Source organism: Anas platyrhynchos, chromosome 39 (genome assembly GCF_047663525.1).
Source record: "Anas platyrhynchos isolate ZD024472 breed Pekin duck chromosome 39, IASCAAS_PekinDuck_T2T, whole genome shotgun sequence".
NCBI classification, from domain to species: domain Eukaryota; kingdom Metazoa; phylum Chordata; class Aves; order Anseriformes; family Anatidae; genus Anas; species Anas platyrhynchos.
The window spans coordinates 2,034,629-2,055,642 of record NC_092627.1 but is presented as its reverse complement, the minus strand read 5'-3'; the positions used below and the strand labels follow the sequence as shown (position 1 = coordinate 2,055,642).

At 50.9% G+C, this 21,014-nt stretch overlaps 1 protein-coding gene and 2 long non-coding RNA genes across 3 annotated transcripts in view; 1 reads left to right on the top strand and 2 right to left on the bottom strand.

Annotated features, from left to right (window-relative positions):
* LOC140001195 (carboxy-terminal kinesin 2-like) overlaps positions 1–21,014 on the bottom strand; it is a 60,381-nt gene that overhangs the window by 2,494 nt on the left and 36,873 nt on the right. The window lies entirely within an intron of this gene.
* Positions 3,376–9,572, top strand: LOC140001196 (uncharacterized). Its single transcript, XR_011806315.1, has 2 exons — positions 3,376–5,324; positions 6,096–9,572. It is a non-coding gene; the product is annotated as an uncharacterized lncRNA (long non-coding RNA).
* On the bottom strand, positions 8,135–9,318 carry LOC140001197 (uncharacterized). Its single transcript, XR_011806316.1, has 3 exons — positions 9,181–9,318; positions 8,693–8,832; positions 8,135–8,267 (listed from the first exon to the last, which is right to left on the bottom strand). It is a non-coding gene; the product is annotated as an uncharacterized lncRNA (long non-coding RNA).

Here is a 21,014-nt window from a genome sequence, read left to right as displayed (position 1 = left end):
TGGCCCCAATTGCCACAGCCCTGAGCCCTGCCCAACTGCCACTTGTCAGACAGATTATTTTTCTGTATTTTTCTGTATTTAAGTATGGATATATAAGAAAAACTTTCAGAGTTAAATATTTATATTCTTATATACTCTTAAAATTTTGAACAAAAAAACAGAAACGAACCATGACCATTCTGTTGTTTATAGATTTGGGGCAAAACCTAAAAGAAACTATGTATTTTTTTAATTTTGAGCAAGAAAAACTAAGCATTTTATATATTTTTTTTTAATTTGAGGGAAAATTAAGTGTTTTTTTTTTTAACTGAGCAAAAAAATGATTTGTTTTTGTATTTTTAAAAAAATTTGGGGCAAAAACATATGTATTTGTTAAACTCTGAGCAAAAAAGCTCAAAAAATGAAATGAGTTATTCTATTTTAAATTTTGAGAAATAAAAGAAGTGTTCTTTTGACTTTTTAAAATTTCAGTAAAAATCAGAAAAAGAGAGATGATTTTTTATTTGAGCAAACTAAAAAAGGTTTTGTTTTTCAATTTCGAGAAAAAAGAATAAATGATATTTTTTAACTTTGAGGAAAAAACAGGAATGTTATTTTAAGAAAAGTTTGAGCAAAAAAAAAAAAAACATTTTTTTTCAATTTTGACAAAAACAAAACATGAAATACTAATGTTATTACTATTATTTATTATTTTTATTATTTTTTACATCTTGGGGTGAAAAATCCCCCGAAGTGAATCCTGGTTTTTAAATTATTATTGATATTTTCAGTGTCAGCCCCCCCGGTGCACCTTGAGCTCCTGCAGCTGGTTGTGCAGGCGGCGTCGCTCCATCTCCAGCGCGTGCAAATGCTCCTCCTGCGCCCCCGCCAGCGCCCGCAGCTCCGCCTGGGGGGGGGGAAAGGCCCGACCCCGTTGGCCAAGAGGCGCCCAACGCCGTCGGCCAAGACGGGGGCGCCCAGAATTGGATGTAAAAATTCAAAACTTTAGGGAAAAAACGCACAGAACTTGGGTACCCCGTCCGCGAAGAGCTTGTAGAAAAAGCACCAAGAATTTGGGGAAATAACCTATAAAATCTTCGGGAAGAGCCCCCCAAAAAACATGGGGAAAAACCATCCAGAATACAGGGGGAGGGGAAACCCACCAAGATTTGGTTGGGAAACACACAGAATTGGTGGAAACTCCCCCAAAGTTTGCGGGAAAAGCCAAGCAGAATTCGGGGAAGAGCCCCCAAAATCTGGAGGAAATGCCCCAATATCAGGAAGGGTTGGGGGGGAAGACCCCAATAATCAGGGGAGCCTAAGATAATAATTTAGGGGGGTACGGGGAATAATTTGGGAGAAGACAACAACTGGGGAAAAATCCGGCAAAACACCCCGAAATCGGGTAAAAAGCCCCCTGAAGCATCTCCAGCTGCGCTCCTCGCAGCCCATTTTGGGGCAGAATCCCGCGTTTTGCTGGTTTTGCCCCGTGGGGGGGGGGGAAATCAGCCTCGTACCCACCTGGGCGGCCCCCAGCTGCTCCTCCCGGTCCCGCGCCGCCTCCCGGAGCTCCTCCAGCTGCCGGTGCCGCTCCTGGAGCTCAGCCGCCAGCCGCTGCCGCTCGGCCGCCTGCGCCTCCGCCTCCCGCTGCCACCGGGACCGCTCCTCCTGGCACTGCTGCAGCTCCGTGCGCAGAGAGCTGGGAGGCACCAGGGGGGTGCCGTTACCGGAGGGGGGGGTCTCCGGTACCGGACAGGGGTCCCCGGGTACCGGAGGGGGAAGGGGAGGGGTCTTCCGTACCCAGAGGGGGGTCCCCGATACCGGAGGAGGAAGGAAACGGGTCCCCCGTTACTGGAGGGGGGTCTCTGGGTACCAGAGGGGTCAGGGGAGGGGTCCCCGGTTACCGGGAGGGTGCAAACCGGTAGCGGGGGGGGGGTGTTACCGGGGCTCTCACCTCACTTGTCTGCCCAGCTCCTCCTCCCGGGCCCGGCTGTGCTGCAGCTGCTCCCGGAGCTGCCGGTTGTCATCCTCCAGGCCCCTTATCTTCTCCCGCAGCTCCGCCAGCTGCCCCCTCGGGTCCCCCGCCGCCCGCCGCCGCACCCCCGGTACCGGAGGCGGCGCTGCCGATCCCGAAGCCGCCCCCGGGGCCTTTTTCCCGGCCTGGGGGGGGCACGGGGGGGTCACCGCGACCGAACGGTGGAACCGGGACCCCCCCGGTACAACCGGGACCCCCCCGGTGCCGCCCTACCTGGGCCTGGTGCCGTCGGGACGCTGATAGCCCGCAACGGGGCGCGGCTGCTGGGAGCCCAGCCCGCTCGGGGCCCGGAGCGGCGCCGTTTCTACGGGAGAACGGGAGGGTGAGACCGAGACCGAGACCGGAACCGGCACCGGGAACGGGAACGGGAGCGGGGCCCAAACTGTTCGGGAGCCTCCGGCTCAGGCGCGGCCGCCGCGCGCTTGGCGTGGGCCTTGCGCACCGGTAACCGGGAGGCGGCCGGAAGTGACGCAGCCGCCGCCGTGGCCGGTACCGGGCGGGCGCCGCCGCCGCCGCCGGGCCTCGCCGCCATTGCGGCGCGCACACTCAAACCGCGCCCGCCCCGCGCTCCCATTGGGCGCCGCCTCCACCAATCGCCGCGCGCCGCCCCGGGGCGCCGGCCAGTAGGGAGGCGCGCGGGGGGTCACGTGGCCGCGCCCGCCGGGTAACGGCCGGCAGGGAGGGAGGGGGGAGGCGGGGCTTTAGAAGTAGAGGGCGGGGCTTCGGCGGTGGGGGCGGGGTTTGGGGTTTGGGGTTTAGGGTATGGGGTCGGCTCCACGGCGGCAGTGGCGGCGGGAGGGGGGGCGTGCGGGAGCAGGGACGGGTCCCGGTTGGGGGGAGGGGCGGCCCTCTGCCGCCGTCCCTCCGCGCCCCCCCCTCGGGCACCCCCCCGCCGCCGCCGCTGCTGTATCACGGTCCTGCGCTGCGGCCGCCGGCCCGGACCCCCCCCGGGCCCCACCCCCCCAAAATTGGACCCCCCCCAAAAAAAATTGGACCCCCTAAAAAGAAATTGGACCCCCCTCATAAAAAATTGGACACCCCCCCATAAGAATCTGACTTCCCCCCAAAAATTTGGACCCCCCCCCAATCGGTAGTGCCCCCCCCCTCCAAACTCTGTCTCCCCCCCCCCCCGGTTTAGGACTCGCCCCCCTTACCCTACCCCAAATGCCCCCCCCCCCAGCTGGGACCCCCCCCAATCTGCCCCCCCCGAATACCCTACCTGCCCCCCCCCCCCGTTCCAGGACCCCCCAAAACGCCCCCCCATAACCTACAGGAGCCCCCCCATCTGTGCCCCCCCCATATGTTTCATGACCCCCCCCCCTCATATTTTGAGACCCCAAAATGCCCCCCCACCCCCCATATGTTGCAGGAAGCACGGGCGAAAGCACGACAGACACCAGCAGAGTCAGATCGTGCTGCTCCCTTTTATTGCCCGATTAGCACAACTTTTATAGTGAACTTTACAGGGGCGGACAATGTTTCACACAAGATTATTGGTCAAAAGCACTCAGACAAACAACTAGAAGAAAACAACCCCACCTGCAAGAAAAGAACCCCCCTTTTGATTAGCAGTCAGGAAAACAACCCCCTTTGTGATTAACGGTCACGTAGACCTTGTCCTTGAGGCCAGCTGCTGGTAACAGTATTTTCTGAGTTTGGCGCTGTGGGAACACTGTCATGGGAACTTCTCATAGTTGCCCTGGTAGCTTGGTTTGCTCAGCTACAGCAAGCCATGGGATTTTTGCTGTTCCAAGAAATCCCTCAACACACATGCAACTAGGCAAAGAAAGTAAGGCTGAAAGCAGGATTGCTACCTTGGACTTTCGAAGAGCCAACTTTGACCTCTTCCGGGACCTGCTTGGGAGTATCTCATAGGATAGGCTGCTCGAAAGCAAGGGTGCTTGTGAGAGCTGGGCTACATTTAAGCAGCACTTCTTCCATGCTCAGGATCGGTGCATCCCAAGGAACAGGAAATCGGGGAAGGGGGGCAGGAAACCTGTGTGGATGAGCAAGGAGCTCATCAATAAGATCAAATGGAAGAGGATGGTCTGTGAAATGTGGAAAAAGGGCCTGTCCTCTTGGGAGGAGTATAGATGTGTTGTCAGGGCCTGCAGGGATGCGACCAGGAAGGCTAAAGCCCACCTAGAGATGAGGCTTGCGAAAGAGATAAAGGATAATAAGAAGGGTTTTTCAAGTATGTAAACGGCAAGAGGAAGACTAGGGATAATGTGGGTCCCTTGCTGAATGAGGGGGGTTTCCTGGTCAAGGGAGACGTTGAGAAGGCAGAGATACTGAATGCTTTCTTTGCGTCAGTCTTTGCTTCAAGGACACTCCCCCGGGACTCCTCGCCCCTGGCAATAGGACAAAGGGTCTGGGAAATGGAGGGCTCCCCCCTGGTGGACGTGGGAGTGGTTCGGGAGCGTCTGTGTGGGCTCAACACACACAAATCCCTGGGTCCCGATGGGATGCATCTGCGTGTGCTAAGGGAGCTGGCAGATGTGATCGCCGAACCGCTCTCTATCATCTTTGAAAGGTCCTGGAGAATGGGTGAGGTGCCTGAAGACTGGAGGATAGCCAAAGTCACTCAGAAGTGACCTCGTAGGCCCTTTCTGTGACATGTTGCTGCTGTTGCCCTATCAACTGCAGAGGCAGAAGTGACCTCACAGTCCCTGCCACAGTCACATTCCTCCTGCTGGGGCAGGAGATCCTGAGGCAGAGTTGAGGTCATCAGAGCATTTCCTCTCATCTCCTCCTTGTCGCCTACAAGCAGATCAAATCCATGGCCCCTCACATTCATCTTTGAATGCCGTGTGACTGCATGGAGTGGGTTTACGTGGCATGGTTTTGGTAGTGGGGGGCCATAGAGGTGGCCTTGGTGAGAAGAATCCAGAAGCTGCCCCACGTTAGATAAGGGCCCCACTGCTGGCCAGAACTGGGCCAATAAGCGACATTCTTTGCACCTCTGTGAGAGCATATTTAAACAGAAGAAAAAAAAAAAAGGCAAAAAAAAAAAAAAAAAGCTGCTGTAGAACAGCAGCTGGGAGAAAGAGAGGAGTGAGAAATAGCCTTGCAGGTGCTAAGATCAGTTATGAAGGAGGGGGAGACGTGCTCCATGTCCCGGAGCAGAAGTCCCCTGCGGCCTGTGATGAGGACCATGGTGAAGCAGGCTGTCCCCCTTCAACCTGTAGAGGAGACCATGGTGGAGCAGGTGGACCTGCACTGACAGAGGTTGTAGTTTGTGGAGGACCCCTGCCAGAGCAGATTCCAGGCCAGACCTGTAACCCGTGGAGAGGAGCCCACGCAGGACCAGGTGACCTGGCAGGAGCTGCTGCCCGTGGGGGACCCAGGTTGGAGCAGTTTGCTCCTGAGGGATGGACCCCATGGTCTGGAGCAGTTTTTGATATCTTGCCTCCTGACCTCCCCAGATATGTCCTTGTGTTTGGGGCAGCTTTTCAAACATTGCCATGACCTGCAAGATGCTGTCTCCCTGCATGGGGACGGTCAGTTTCTGAGACAGAAGTGACATCTTAGTGGGATGGAAGGACACAGCATGCTGTAGGCAGGCCCTGCACAGCATGCGTAGCAGCCCTGCACAGCCCCTGAGGGGCCCAGCCCCAGTTCGTGCCCCCCAGCTTGTGCTCCAGAAGGGCTCCCCTAGGTCCTGTGTCACTTTTCCCACCTGGGTCCCTCGGCTATCCAAGGAAATCTTGGAGGCAGTGTCCACCTCTGACTGGAAAACTGAAACCAGCCATGAAAATAGATTGAAGAAACAGTTCAAAGCTGTGCAAAAAAGGATTCTAAGTAATAGCTGAAATAATCTCCCTTGCCAGCATCACCAGCTTTTTTTTTTTTTCTATGAATGTTCATTATTTATTTACACAGTTTTCCATTGACAACACCATGGAGAAGTGCAATAAATCAAATTATGCTTTCTTGAACAATAGTTTTATGCAAACATTTAGGAAAATACATTTTACATAAACACACATTTACCAAAACACATTTCCCAACAATTCTAATGCTTCTTTCTTTTTTTCCTTTTTTTTTTTTTTTTTCTCCTCCATTTCTTCTGTCCTTGAAGAGCACTCTGAGGGAGAGTCATTGCATTAAAGATTAATGCATGTTTAAAAGACTGAGATTGAGAAATACGCTCCATGCCATCATGAAGGGAGATAACAAAGAGTGTCAACAGTGTTGGCCCAAGTGCCCATCACTGAGGGATGCTGCTGGTAACTGGCTGAAAGGAGGACTTTGTACCACTGACACCTTGCCCCCAAAAACATCATCCCCTTTTTCAGTCCAAATATCACCAGTGTGGCTAAAGGGAACCCCAGGAAACCATGGCAAAGGCCTTGCTAAAGTGCAGGTTCACCTCGTTCCCTTCTTTCCCCTCCCCTTCTGTTTCAGCAGTTCCTTTGGTTCCTCCAACTGCCTGAAGAAGGCTGTGGCAGGACTTTCCCTATCACATTCCCAGGGTTAGAGGTGACAATTGCAGTTCTGCCAATCCTTTTTCTTGCCCTTCCTGAAGATGCGTTTGATGCCCACATTTTTCAAGTCCCCAGAAATCTTGCTGATCCAAATGCCTGACAGCCCGGTCGAGAAAGGCGGGGTAGTGTGACATAACAGAGAGGGGCATCTGCAATGAACCTATGCAAAAGGGGTTCCAGGAATCTCACAGGGACACTGGGGGTTGTTCCTGGAATCACACAGGGCAATGGCAGGGCTGTGTGAGGTGTCCACATCTGAGCAGACCTCATACACACATGCCTTTAGAGAGAGCTCCTGCAGTCACTGCCAGAGGCTGGGAGACACCTCAGCTGTGGGGTGCCTCGCCCTGCTCTGCCCTCCTCTGAGATACCCCAGGACATGAGGAATGGGCACAGAGACCTCGGTTCAAGGAGGAACGTCCCAGAGCTGCCTTCAGGTGGCTTCCCAGGGGACGTTACTTGGCCTTGTGACGCTATCTGCCCAGCTGGCCTTCATGAGACTTCTAGGAATAGCGGATGGCCTTTGTGCTCCTTCGTGTTCATCTCTCCACACACATATGACGTGCCTGCCAGCACCAGCATTGGGTTTCTCTTTCAATGTCTCCCATGCACATACAGCAGGCCCTGCTCTTCTGGGAAATCTTATCCCTCAAGAAGCAATGAGCAATGGCCTGGCCAGCCATTGCTGAACTTACTACCCACACCTCTGAGCTTGTGATGGCACTCTCCAGAGTATGAAAAATTATTAAAAAGAAAACCTTGTTCCTGCAATGCATTCTGAGTCATATGCAGAAGACAATAGGCTTTTTTTTTTTTTTTTTAAAAATATTAGTTCATCAGTTTCCTCAAGGCATCCTTGAGCTCCTGGTTCCTCATGCTGTAGATGAGTGGGTTCACTGCTGGAGGCACCACTGAGTACAGAACGGATACCACCAGGTCAAGGCATGGCGAAGAGATGGAGGGGGGCTTCAAGTAGGCAACCATGACAGTGCTAACAAACAGGGAGACCACGGCCAGGTGAGGGAGGCATGTGGAAAAGGCTTTGTGCCAGCCCTGCTCAGAGGGCATCCTCAGCACCACCCTGAAGATCTGCACATAGGAAATAACAATGAAAACAAAAGAACCAAAGACTAAGGAAAAACTGAAAACAAGTAGCTCAAATTCCCTGAGGTAGGCATCTGAGCAGGAGAGCTTGAGGATCTGGGGGATTTCACAGAAGAACTGCTCCACAGCATTGCCATGGCAGAGCGGCAGGGAAAATGTGTTGGCCATGTGCAGGACAGCTTGGAGAAAGTCACTGCCCCAGGCAGCTGCTGCCATGGTGGCACAAGCTCTGCTGCCCAGGAGGCTCCCATAGTGCAGGGGCTTGCAGATGGCAACATAGCGGTCATAGGCCATGACAGTGAGAATTGAAAACTCTGAACCAAAGAAGAAGACGAAAAAGAGAACTTGTGCAGCACAGCCTTGATAGGAGATGGTCCTGGTGTCCCAGAGGGAATTGGCCATGGCTTTGGGGACAGTGGTGGAGATGCATCCCAGGTCGAGGAGGGCGAGGTTGAGGAGGAAGAAGTACATGGGGGTGTGGAGGCGGTGGTCGCAGGCTACAGCGCTGAGGATGAGGCCGTTGCCCAGGAGGGCAGCCAGGTAGATGCCCAGGAAGAGCGCAAAGTGCAGGAGCTGCAGCTCACGCGTGTCTGCGAATGGCAGCAGGAGGAACTCGCTCACAGAGCTGCTGTTGGGCATTTTCTGACATTGAACACAGTTGTCTGTTGAAAAAGAGAAGGCAGAATAAAGTTAGAAGAGACTTCTCTGAGGAAAACATTTTGAAAGTCTTAGAGCACTCTCATCCCAAGCCTCTCTGTTTGCAGGAGAATCTTTCTGCAGCTCTACCGCTTGAGTCCCGGATGATTCTTTCTGAGGCTGACACTGGGAGCGGGGATTCCTGTGGGCTCCAGAGGAGTCCTTCCTGCTGTGAAGCATTCAGGAAGCAGGAAAAAGGGGGAAACTGAAGTTCAGTCCATTTATAAGATCCATGAACTTCGCAGTGTTGTTGCAAAGAACACCTCCCTCCAGTATAGAGCAAGGCTGATTTTCTTATGCTGAGTACAACAAGCACACTACTGTTTCCCAATATGTAGAGAGCTTAAAGCAGAGAAGCCCCAGTCCCACTGCAGATGGACAGAATCCTCACCTTGTCTGCAAGTGCATGAGCAGGATCTCAGCTTCTCCCTCTTTGCTAGGGCTACAGAGGCGTCACTCCAGCTGCCCACAGACAGCCAGTCAGCAGCAAGGACATGGCCTTAGGGCAGAGGTGTCTTCTCCTTGTGGCACCTGGAGAACACAAGGATGCCAAGAGAGAGCTGCATCCTGCTGGAGAGCAGCCTGAAGACCAGGAGAACACCCCATGGACAAACATGAATATTCATAAGCTGGACTGTCCCAGCATCCCAGCTCCATCCCTTCAGTGTCTGGAGGAGGCTTAGCACTTGGCTCCTGGCTGTCCAGGGGAAGCTGGGTTATGGCTCTCCATGGACTTTCTGCCAGACGTCCTCACCTCACAGTGCAATCCAGCAGCAGTCTCAAAGCCTACTGCATTGCCCACTGCCCTCCCAGAAACAAGACCCAGGAGGAGACACTTCCAGGACCTGCAGCTGCATGGCCCTGCAGCCAGACATTTACCTTGTCAAGGGCTGTGCAGATTTCTCCTGCAGGCAGCTCTCAGCATCCACCCACTCCCAACTGCCTCCAAGTCCTCTCTCCTTCTCTCCTCTCTTTGTGCCAGCTGCGGTCAGAGCCCCCAACCCTGCTGTGCTGTGCAGTGGAGCTGCTCCTGGGCAGAACTGTCTCTCTGCACCAGATCCCTCTTGCCAGGAGCAAGACTCAAAGAAAAAAGAAAGACTGGATTTGGAGACGTGGCATTTTTCAGGCTCAAGACTGGTGAACTATCCCTGATTAAACTGGTGTTTTTCAGAACTATTTTCCAACCTTTTTGCCATTTGAGTTACTCATTGTTGGAGAAAAATATGTGAATGGCAATACTGTCTAATAAGCAATAAAATGAGAAGAGATAATGTGTTATTCAGACTCTCAAAAACAAATCTGAAAGTTGTTTTTTTGTTTGTTTGTTTTTGTTTTTTTCCCTGATGTTTTGTCTCAGTGCTAAGATGCTTGAAACAGGATCTAATCACATTCCCTGCATGGGTATGATCTTCAATGTTTCTGTTCAGATTTTTTAAAATCGTTGCAAACATCTACTGACAGTATCCATATAGAACGTTTCTCAGATCTTTCCTGTACTGATAATTATTTGGCAGGGACCAGGACTTGCTACTACAAGACTGTTGTATACTAGGGTGAGACTACTATCAACGGAAGGAGGAATTTGTTGGCTTATCGGAAATCCAGAGGAAACCAGCTGTGAGGCCTACCATTGAACACTGCTCTATGAATGCCAAGCAACATCTAAAATGTTAAAAATAGGCTTCAATCCTTAGAACCATAGGCTTTCAAACCTCAGCGTTTGTTCTAATTGTCTTGGTGTGAGAAAGCTACTGATACTCTCATTTCTTGAGTAGTTGCAGGCAGAGAAAGTCTGAGCCTCTTGCCGTGTCATGGGTTTACGTGGCAAGGTTTTGGTGTTAGGGGGCCACAGGCGTGGCTTCTGTGAGAAGGATCTAGAAGCTGCCCCATGTTTGGCAAGGGCCCCACTGCTGGCCAGAGCTGAGCCAGTAAGTGATGTTGTTTTGCGCCTCTGTGAGAGCAGATTTAGGAAAAAAAAAAACCACAACACTGCGCCACACAGCAGCTGGGAGAGTGAGAGGAGTGAGGAACAGCCTTGCAGGCGCCAAAGTCAGTGAGGAAGGAGGGGGAGAGGTGCTCCAGGCACACAGCACAAGTTCCCCTGCGGCCTGTGGTGAGGCCCATGGTGAAGCAGGCTGTCCCCCTGCAGCCCATGGAGTACCACGGTGGAGCAGGGTTCCACGCTGCAGCCCGTGGAGGAGCCCACGCAGGAGCAGGTGACCTGGTAGGAGCTGCTGCCCGTGGGGGACCTGTGCTGGAGCAGTCTGCTCCTGAGGGATGGACCCCATGGTATGAAGCCATGTGGGAGCAGTTCTGGAAGAGCTGCTGCCTGTGGGAAGCCCACGCCAGGTCAGTTCAGCAAGGCCTGCATCCTGTGGGAGGGACCCCACAGCACAGGGGACAAGAGTGATTGAGAAGGAGCGGTGGAGAAGCGCTCTAGACTGACCGAAACCCCCATTCCCCCACTCCCCTGCGCTACTCGGGGGGAGGAGGTGGAAGAGGGTGGATGGGGGGATAGGTGCTTTTGGTTTCTTTCCTTTGTTTCTCGCTTTTCTAGCTGCGTAGGAATAGGCAGTAAGTCTTACTGTCCCCCTATGCTGAGTCTGTTTTACCAGTCACAATAATTACTGCGCGTCCTCCCTGTCCTTATCTCAACCCTTGAGCCCTTTTGCTCGTGTTTTCTCCCTGTTCCTCTTTGAGGAGGGGGAGTGAGAGAGCGGTTGTGGTGGAGCTTGTCTGCCCACCTGAGTAAAATCACCACACTGTGTAAGGAGAAAAGCAAGGCAGAGTACACATACCCACACGTCAGGCGACATAGCAATCCAGCTGGCCATACTGTGACCTGTGATGTTTATGCATGTATCTACTCCTTGCTATTTTTCCCCTAAAATACTGTTCCTTTCAGGGAAAGGATTACATACTGCTTTTTCTGTTTAATCATCAACTTGGTGATGAGCTTGAGACCTTTAGAAGCTACTTAGAGAACCAGAATTTTATATCAAACTTTGACTTAAAAGTTGGACATGCAAAATCTACAGATCCAGAGGCAGATGCAGGGATAAAACTGTATGGAAACTGACTTTTAGATCAATAAAACTCACACATACTTTGTTGTTGTTATTAGTTGTTGTTATTATTAAAAGTCCATGCAATGGCCAGTCGTACAAATTGTCAACTGTCAATTGTAGAAAACTGGAGAGCGGCTAAAACTGAGCCATACAAGGAAGTAAACTTCCAAATAATAAATGCAATTACTTTTTATAAAATGAACTTTTTAATTTAATTTAATTTAATTAATTTATTTATTTTTTAAGAAATAGCTTCCTGAGTCCAATCTCTGTTTGCCAAAATATGGTCTTGAATCTAGGTTCCTCACATTGGTGTGAGTGCCTGCCTGTAATGTGCTGTGGAGGTTGGCTATTAGGCTCTGTGTGTGGCAGCAAGGTCATTTGTGAACCTCATTCACTGCAAACAGGGACATGTCAGAGAAACTATTTAAACATGTATCGTTTCTCTCTTCACACCTAGTCTCTACTTTTCATCTGCAGTCCCTTCTCATCTACTCACATTTTTCTTCCAGCACCAGTAGCAAAACAGATGGGCTCACAGGTCATGGGGAATTTATGGGGAATGCTGTTTCAAACGTGTTACTGGCCACAAGATGCTTCTTTTCCTATTGTTCAGTGAACGGGACTAGATAAAGCACTACACTTCCCTGATACAATTGCAGGTTTTTTTTCTGGCTTCATCCCTGATGAATTACTTGTATTTTGAAAATGTGTTCTTAAAGATATCTCAGATCTTTCCCTGCATTTCCTTTGGTGAAGCTTGATTCTTTTGGGCTAATTTTAATTTATTTAACGTTCAGTAAGGGTCTGATTTTATTTAACATGCACGTGCAACTTACCCCCCCAGTCTTAATGGCATTGCAACCACATGCACTGCCCTATATGTTTATTGTAATACTCCTCCCAGCTTTCATTGCATTCATCGTGTCTAGTTTATTTCTAGTCACTATATCCACATTACCCTTTTCCTGTGGCCTGAGTGGCTTTTGAGCATATTCTGTAAGGAAGCAATCCTGTATTAGTCTTATAATCATGCTTGCTTGGTAGTTTTTCCCACTAACATTTTCCTAGGAAATGTCTAGGTAATTGAACTCCTCCACTGGATCATTATGCTGGATTCAATACAGACTTCCTTCATCTGTAAAAACATTTCCTGATATGCTTTCTCATCCTCTCCTGAAAGTCTCTGGCAAGGTCCAAGGACTAACTTTTTCCATATCTCATTCTTCAGTTTACTTCCAATAGTCCCTGTTGTGTCAGCCAAAATCCTAGTGTCATTTATTGCTGTTTATTCGGTATTCTCCCTGTACGCAAATTACTCCCTCCCTCATTACTTTTGTTTTACCTCACCCATCTGCAAACTTTATACCTTGGTAATTTTATCTCCCAGTTGATACCTTGAATTAACCAAGTCTCTGTCATTCCAATGTAATCATAATTTTCCCTCAACATATGTTTCTAATACAGCAATCTTGTTACATACATGTATGTTTCTAGCATTTGTAAAACACATTCATCCTGTTCTTTGTCCTTTATGGTCACTTTTTTTTTTTGAATGTGTAGAAAGAAAGGGTTTCCGCATTGACTTAATTTACAAATTCAGTGCCCCTTTCTCTAAGCGTTAAAGTCCTTATCTTTTTTGTCTATGTGAACTCTGCCTTCTGAGCAATAAAAGAAAATTAAGACTCTTTAAATTACTTTTCTCATCTCAGTCTGAAAGTGAAAAACTGCAAAGTCAATCTCTTTATTTTGAAGGGTTGTTAAGCCTTCTCTTTAGGTAAGAGACCTCAAACTTCTCTTCACAGAGGATTTTGAACCAGTATACCAGTAGTTAGCCTATAAGCTCAATCCTTTGCCTCCTTTATTCAGATTGCCCTTTGAAAGTTACTTAAATGGTAGACGCACGTGATTAGTTCTTTCTTTGTCAAGCAGACACTCACGCTGTCAGTCCTCACTGGCTGCCAATACCTTCAGTGTGGACTAAAATTCCTGGAAGCTTTCTGACACCCTTTCAGTATTTTGAACTTTTGTCTGGTTGAGAATTGGAATATTGATTTACTGTCTGGGTTGCTTATACCACGTGTCGTCGTTCCCCCCCCCCCCCCCCCCCCCCGCTTTTTTTTCTTCATTGTTCTCCTTTTCTGACAGAGCTAGGGTGATACAGAAGAGTTTGGATGCTTATTAATCAAAAATAAATCTAATTTTGGAAGTGGAAAACAATCACTGATCTATCTGTAAATGGCAGAGAGCTGCTCTCTAGCTATCTTGCAGCTGCCCATGGAAAGTACAAATCTGGGCTCAGAGGGCTGAAATAATTACACCCTGTTCTGTTTTGAACCAGTCTAATCTTCACTTCAGCTGCTGCTGCCTAAACACAGGGCAGCACCTTAACAATCCAAATGGCTGATTACATGATATATTTACCACTTTTCCTAATCTGAGAAAAGCGCAGTTCAAAAATATGTGTTTCTTAGTTGAATAAAGCCGGAAGAAAAGTGATTCTTCCGTAACTCAGTTTTATAGCTTCGCTCTTCCTTTCCTCCTTTCTCACTTTCACTGTGTCCTATTGTCAGCTGTTCCTCTCCAGTTGCCTTATTTTACAGCTGTTGCTTCCCACTTCTTTTGATATATTTCCCTATAACCCATGTCTACATCTGCACACCAACCTTCTCTTTTCTAGCTAACCGGAGACATATTTCACTGCAGTTCTGTGAGCTGCATGGGCTATTATGATTCTGCCAGCTGATGAAGATTGACCTGCTGTAGAGGGAATGAAAAACTGGGACGTCTTTTCATTCTTCCTGTCAGTAAAACAGCTGCTTCTAAGCCTTCCATTAAGAAAAATAATAATAAAAAAAATCCACCATATTATATTACAGTAAAACTACAAAGTGCAGGGAGATTGATTTAGGCAACATGTGTTTATCCAGATTGGAACATACTTCGAAGTCTGAGGGTGAGGGCCTCATGCTTCAAAGAGCTCTAAGGATTTATGGAACAGTCTGAGAGTGCCGTGTGAACCCATCAGCGTGGACACAGATCTTGGAATCTAGATGTTGGTGTTTGACACATGAATGAACACATGAAACATAAGTAACACTGATCCCTGTTTGAAGGAGATGAGCCTTTGATGAGTGGAAGTGGTTCTATTTTGCTGTATCATGGGATAGAGAGCATGGGAAGCAGTGCATCACTAGTTAGTTCAGAAGTGACTGATAGATAGGGTGGACCTTGCTAGCTCTTGTGCAATCTGTTTGCTACTCAGAGAACTCCTTTCTTTCTGCAGTGAGATATATCTTCCTCAGAAGTAAATGGAATCTAGTTATTTGTGGGCTGAAATAAGAACAAATTGAAATATAGAAAGAACTGTGCCTAGATCAGCAGAGCAATGAAGAAAAAGTCCAAGAGAGGAAAAAGTGTATCACAGCATAAGAGAGGAAAAAGGTAATTCAGAATGCAAGCGAATGCATGTAGGAGAAGAAACTAAACAAAATTACACAAAACTATAGAAGAAATAGATTAAGAATATAGAAGTAAAAGATAAGTAATAGAGAGTGAAAACGTGCTTACACCAAGAAAACTGTGTTTAAAAACATGCATTTACCTAACTTAGTACTTTAACTTGCAAAATAACATGGCCTCAGTGCCAAAGATCACTTGACTACTGTTAGCTTGTGCAGCACTAAAAGCATAATCATGTCAATTGCTTATTTGCATGATTTTTCATATTCTAAGAGTTGATATGGAAATGATCCGTTCTGTATCAGTACAATTTCTGAACACTTGAAAAGAGATACTGTGGCTTACCCTTCAGAAGAGAATCTCGAGAGCCGAGTCCAGGGGGACAATCACTTCCCTAGCCCTGCTGGCCACACTGCTTCTTATTCCAGCCAGGATGCTCTTGGCCTTCCTGGCCACCTGAGCACACTGCTGGCTCATATTCAGCCGACTAGCCACCATCACTCCCAGGTCCTTCTCCGCCTGGCAGCTCTCCAACCACTCATCTCCCAGCCTGTAGCTCTGCTTGGGGTTATTGAGCCCCAGGTGGAGGACCCGGCACTTGGCCTTGTTGAACTTCATGCAGTTGGCCTCAGCCCATTGGTCCAGCCTATCCAGATCCTCCTGCAGAGCCTTCCTACCCTCGAGCAGATCGACACATGCACCTAACTTGGAGTCATCTGCAAGATCACTGAAGGTGCACTCGATCCCCTCATTCAGATCATCGATAAAGATATTAAAGAGGACTGGCCCTAGTAGTGAGCCCTGGGGAACTCCATTAGTGACCGGCCTCCTACTGGCTTTAACTCCAGATAAATGTAACTGGATTACAACAGCAGGCATGTTTCTAGCCACACGTGCCTTTTTCCAGAGAGAAAGCTGAAGAACATGGCAACCCACAGCCTGCTGCACCCTGAGGGGCAAGGGCAGAGCAAAGCCCAGGCTGGCACAACACAAAGCGTTGGGGACGGCCATGGCTCCGGAATGCTGGCCCCAGCGGCGGTTGGGCGGTTGGGCAGGCCTGTAACGGCTGCCCGTGCTGACGGGGAGGCTGCTCGGCTGCCTGCTCCTCCCGCTCAAGTGTCCGCTCCAGACACAACCTCAAGCAGAGGGAGTCAGCTTCTTTTTCCTCTCTCTTCAAGCAGGACGGTGACACGATTGGGTCAGGACGAGAGTGACCTCTGCATGAGGATGACGGGACACGGACAGCATCAGTGAGTCACTAGATACTCTTGAGCAGAGAGGCAGGGGCTGCCCATGGTCACAGGGAGGTGCTGCTTTGTTTTGTGCTTCTTCTCTTTCAGCCAGACACACACAGCGATGAGACCAGACCACGGCAAACTCCTAGCCTCTCTGCCCTCGACAACTGAGCTGGAAGGAAGAGCTGCCAACGCTCTCCAGGACAGGTAGGATCGCCCCAACCCACACCCACGAGGCTCTAACTGCAAGCAGGATGGTGACACGATCGGGGTAGGACAGCAGTGACTGCTCCATCAGGACGATGGGACAGGGAGAGCCTCGGTGAGTCCTGGTAGACCCTTGGGCACAGAGGCAGGGTCTGCCTATGATCACAGAGGGATGCTGCTCCGTTTGTTCTGTCTGTTATTAAAGCCAGACACACACAGCGATGGGATGAGGCCAAGGCACAATCCTGGCTTGTCTCCCATTGAGAAGTCAGGTGGAAGGAAGTTCCAGCGCTCTCCAGGACAGGTAAGATCTTCCCAACCCACACCCACCAGGCACTAACAGCAAGCAGGAAGGTGACACGCTCGGTCCAGGAGGGCAGTGACCACTCCATGAGGACGATGGGACAGGGACAGCTTTGGTGAGTTGCTAGAGACCCTTGGGCACAGAGGCAGGGGCTGCCCATGTTAAGAAGGATGCTGCTCTGTCTCTTGGTGCTTCTGTTTCAGCCAGAAACACAGAGCGATAGAACCAGACCACGGCACAATCCTGGCCGCTCTCCCCTTGAGAAGTCAGCTGTAAGGAAGAGCTGCCAACGCTCTCCAGGACAGGTAAGATTGCCCCAACCCACACCCACTGGGTACTAACAGCAAGGAGGACGGTGACATGATCGGGATAGGACGGGAGTGGTCCCTGTATCAGGATGATGGAACAATGACAGCCTCGGTGAGTCTCTGGAGACCGTCGGGCACAGAAGTAGGGGCAGCCTGTGCTCTGAAGAGGATGCTTCTCCATTTGTTGGTTCTTCTTTTTCAGCCAGAATTTCACGGCGATTGCACCAGACCATGTCAAAATCCTTGCCGCTCTCCCCTTGAGAAGTCTTCTTGAATAAGAGCTGCCATCACACTCCAGGACAGGTAAGATTGCCCCAAAACACACCCAGCAGGCTCTGACTGCAAGCAGGACGGTGACATGATCGAGGTAGAAAGGGAGTGATCGCTGCATGAGGTTGACGGAACAATGACAGCCTCGGTGAGTTGCGCTAAAGCCTCGGGCAGAGAGGCAGGGGCTGCCCGTGTTCACAGAGGGATGCTGCTCTGTCTCTTGGTGCTTCTCTTTCAGCCAGAAACACCCAGCGATGGAACCAGACCACGGCACAATCCTGGCCTCTCTCCACTTGAGAAGACTTCTGGGAGGAAGAGCTGCCAAGACTCTCCAGGACAGGTAAGATTGCCCCAAAACACACCCCAGCATGGTCTCATATCAAGCAGGACAGTGACACGCTTGGGCCAGGACGGGAGTGAGCGCTCCATCAGGATGACAGGAGGTGGATTGACATGGTGAGACACTCGAGGTTGTTGGGCACAGAGGCAGGGTCAGCCCCTTGTCACACGGGGATGCTGCTCCGTTTGTTCTTTCTCTTATTAAAGCCAGACACACACAGCGATGAGAAGCAGACAACGGCACAATTGTGGCGACTCTCCCTTTGAGAGGACATCTGGAAGGAACTTCCAGCGCTCCCCAGTAAGAGTAAGATCTCCCCAACCCACATCCACCACTGTTCACAGAAAGCAGGAATGTGACACGATCAGGCTAGGATGGCAGTGACCGCTCCATGGAAACGACGGAACACGGAAAGCCTCGGTGAGTCACTAGAGACCCTTGGGCACAGAGGCAGGGGCTCCCCGTGTTCACAGAGGGATGCTGCTCTGTCTCGTGGTGCTTCTCTTTTAGCCAGTAATGTACAGCAATGGAACCAGAGAATGGCAGGCGACCCTTGGGCACTCAGGCAAACGCTGCCCATGGTTACAGATGCTGCTCTGTTTGGTGCTTTTCCTCTTTCAGACAGGAACACGCGTAGGGATGAGAGCAGACCACGGCACACTGCTGGCCTCTCTCGTTTTGAGAGCTCAGCCAGAAAGGATGCCAGCACTCTCCAGGACAGATAAGACAGCCCCAAGCCATTCCCCACTGTGGTGTCACGCTCGGACCAGGAGTGCAGTGACCGCTCAATTAGGATGATGGAACAGATATGGCATCGGTGAGTCGCTGGAGACACTCGTGCACAGAAGTAGGGGCAGCCTGTGGTCTCAGGGGGATGCTGCTCCGTTTGGTGCTTCTCCTTTTGCAGCCAGATTCACACAGCGATTGGGACAAAACCACAGCACGCTCCTGGCCACTCTCCCCATGAGAACTCAGCTGGACGGAAGAGCTCCCAACACTCTACCTGACAGGTAAGATCACCCCAAGCTACACCCCCGATGGTCCACAGCAAGCAGGAAGCTGACAGAATGGGGGCAGGACGGCAGTGAATGCTGCATCAGGAAGACGGAACACAGACAGGCTCGGTGAGTCACTAGATACTCTTGAGCAGAGAGGCAGGGGCTGCCCATGCTCACAGGGAGGTGCTGCTTTGTTTTGTGCTTCTTCTCTTTCAGCCAGACACACACAGGATTGCCTCCAGACCACGGCACAATCCTGGCCTCTCTGCCCTTGAGAAGTCAGCTGTTAGGAACTTGCAGCGCTCTCTAGGACAGTTCAGATCTCCCCAACCAAAGCCCAGCAGGCTGGCCGTTGCTGCTCTGTTTGGTGCTTTTCCTCTTTCAGCCAGAAACGGCACAATCCTGGCGTCTCTGCCCTCGAGCACTCATCGGCGAGGAAGAGCTGCCAACGCTCCCTAGGACAATTAAAATCGCCCCAACCCACACCCACCAGCCTCTAACAGTAAGCAGGAAGGTGACACGCTCGGGCCAGGAGGGCTGTGACTGCTCCATGAGGATGATGGAACAGGGACAGCTTTGGTGAGTCGCTAGAGACCCTTGGGCACAGAGGCAGGGGCTTCCTGTGTTCACAGAGGGATGCTGCTCTGTTTCGTGATTCTCCTTTTGCAGCCAGATTCACACAGCGATGGGACCAAACCACAGCACACTCCTGGCTACCTTCCCCTTGAGAAATGTGCTTTAAAGAAGAGCTCCAAGCACTCTATAGGACAGGTAAGATCGCCCCAACCTCCAGCTGCGATGGTCCACGCAGGAAGCTGACAGGACTGGGGCAGGATGACAGTGAATGCTGCATCAGGAAGAAGGGATATAGACAGCGTCGGTGAGTCGCTAGATACTCTTAAGCAGAGAGGCAGGGACTGCCCATGCTCACAGGGGATTGCTGCTCCATTTGTTGCTTTTCCTCTTTCAGCCAGAAACGGCACAATCCTTGCCTCTCTGCCCTTGAGCACTATGCTGGACGGTAGAGCTGCCAACGCTCTTCAGGGCATGTACATGTAAGATCGCCCCAACCCACATCCACCTGCCTCTACCAAAAAGCAGGAGGGTGTCACGCTCGGGCCAGGAGGGCAGTGACTGCTCCATGAGGACGACGGGACAAGGACGGCCTCGGTGAGTCGCTGGAGGCCCTCGGGCACAGAGGAAGGGGTAGCCCGTGTCGACAGAGGGATGCTGCTGCGTTTGGTGCTGCTTCTCTTTCAGCCAGAATCACACGGCGATTGGACCAGACCACGGCACAATCCTGGCTGCTCTCCCGTTGAGAAGTCAGCTGGAATAAAAGCTGCCAATGCTCTCTGGGACAGGTAAGCAGTCTGCCTAATTGTTTCTGTAGCAAGCTCCTCATCTTTTATTATTGAATTACGATCATATGGAATAATACTAATCTTAATACCTAGAATTTCTCATCAATCACTATAAAATACTTAATGTACAGTCATCCTTTTGTGAGGATAAACCAGTGAGGTAAACCTGACTGCAGACATACGAGATGAGGAGCTTGCTTTGCTGTTTGGAAAATTGCTGCATGTTTTCTCCTTGTTAGTTTTCAAATAAGGAAAAACCCTTCTGTGTGCAGCCAGGTCTCTAAGGAAAGCAGGTGGGAGCTGGTGCAAAGGGGCTGTAACATGCAGCTGCAGACTTCAGTGCAGAAGTGTGGTGTAAGGAAAAGTGATGCAAGCGCCAGGTGGCCAATGAGAGAAATGTCAGGGTTGGGGTGGTGAGGAGCAAGGTTGTCCACGCGCTGTCAGACCTCAAGAGTCTGCTTTTCCTCCCGTATTTTTGCATGTGCATGTGCATGTGCTAAGCCCCTCCCTCCGCTGCTGGCCACGCTGCTTGTGATGGAGCCCAGGAGGCAGTTGGTCTTCTGGGCTGCAAGCACGCGCTGCTGGCTCATGTCGAGCTGCTCATCCAACAGAACCCCCAAATCCCTCTCCACAGGGCTGCTGTCAGGGAGTTCTTCTTGTGCCTGCTATTGCTCTGACACAGGTGCAGCAACTTTTGTTTGGACTTGTTGAAGCCAGGCACCCCCTGGCACCAAACCTCCCGCTGGGAGCAGCTGCAGAGCTGCAGGCCTGCGGCTGGGCAGCACGCGCTGTCAGGGGGAGCGCAGCAGTGGGGCCGGGCACCAGGGCAGGGGAGCGCCGAGACGAACACCCCAGCCCTCCTGGCGAAGGGCAGCATCGCCGTGCCCCAACCCCACCAGACCTCACAGCGGGCACGCGAGGAGGCAGTGGGCACAGCAGCAGGAAGAGGGGGAGATGGCAGCAGGGGTGTGGATGGCACCACCAAATAAATTGTTAGCTACACTGAGACTTTATATATATATGATTTATTTTCTACATTGTATAGATGTATTTGCTGAGGGCCTTCCGTGTGCCCCATCCGCTGGCCCGGCCCTGTTGTTGCCAGCTCCTAGGGCGCTGCCCTAGTGTTGCCGGCGGGGTGGCCTCTTCTTGGCTGCTGG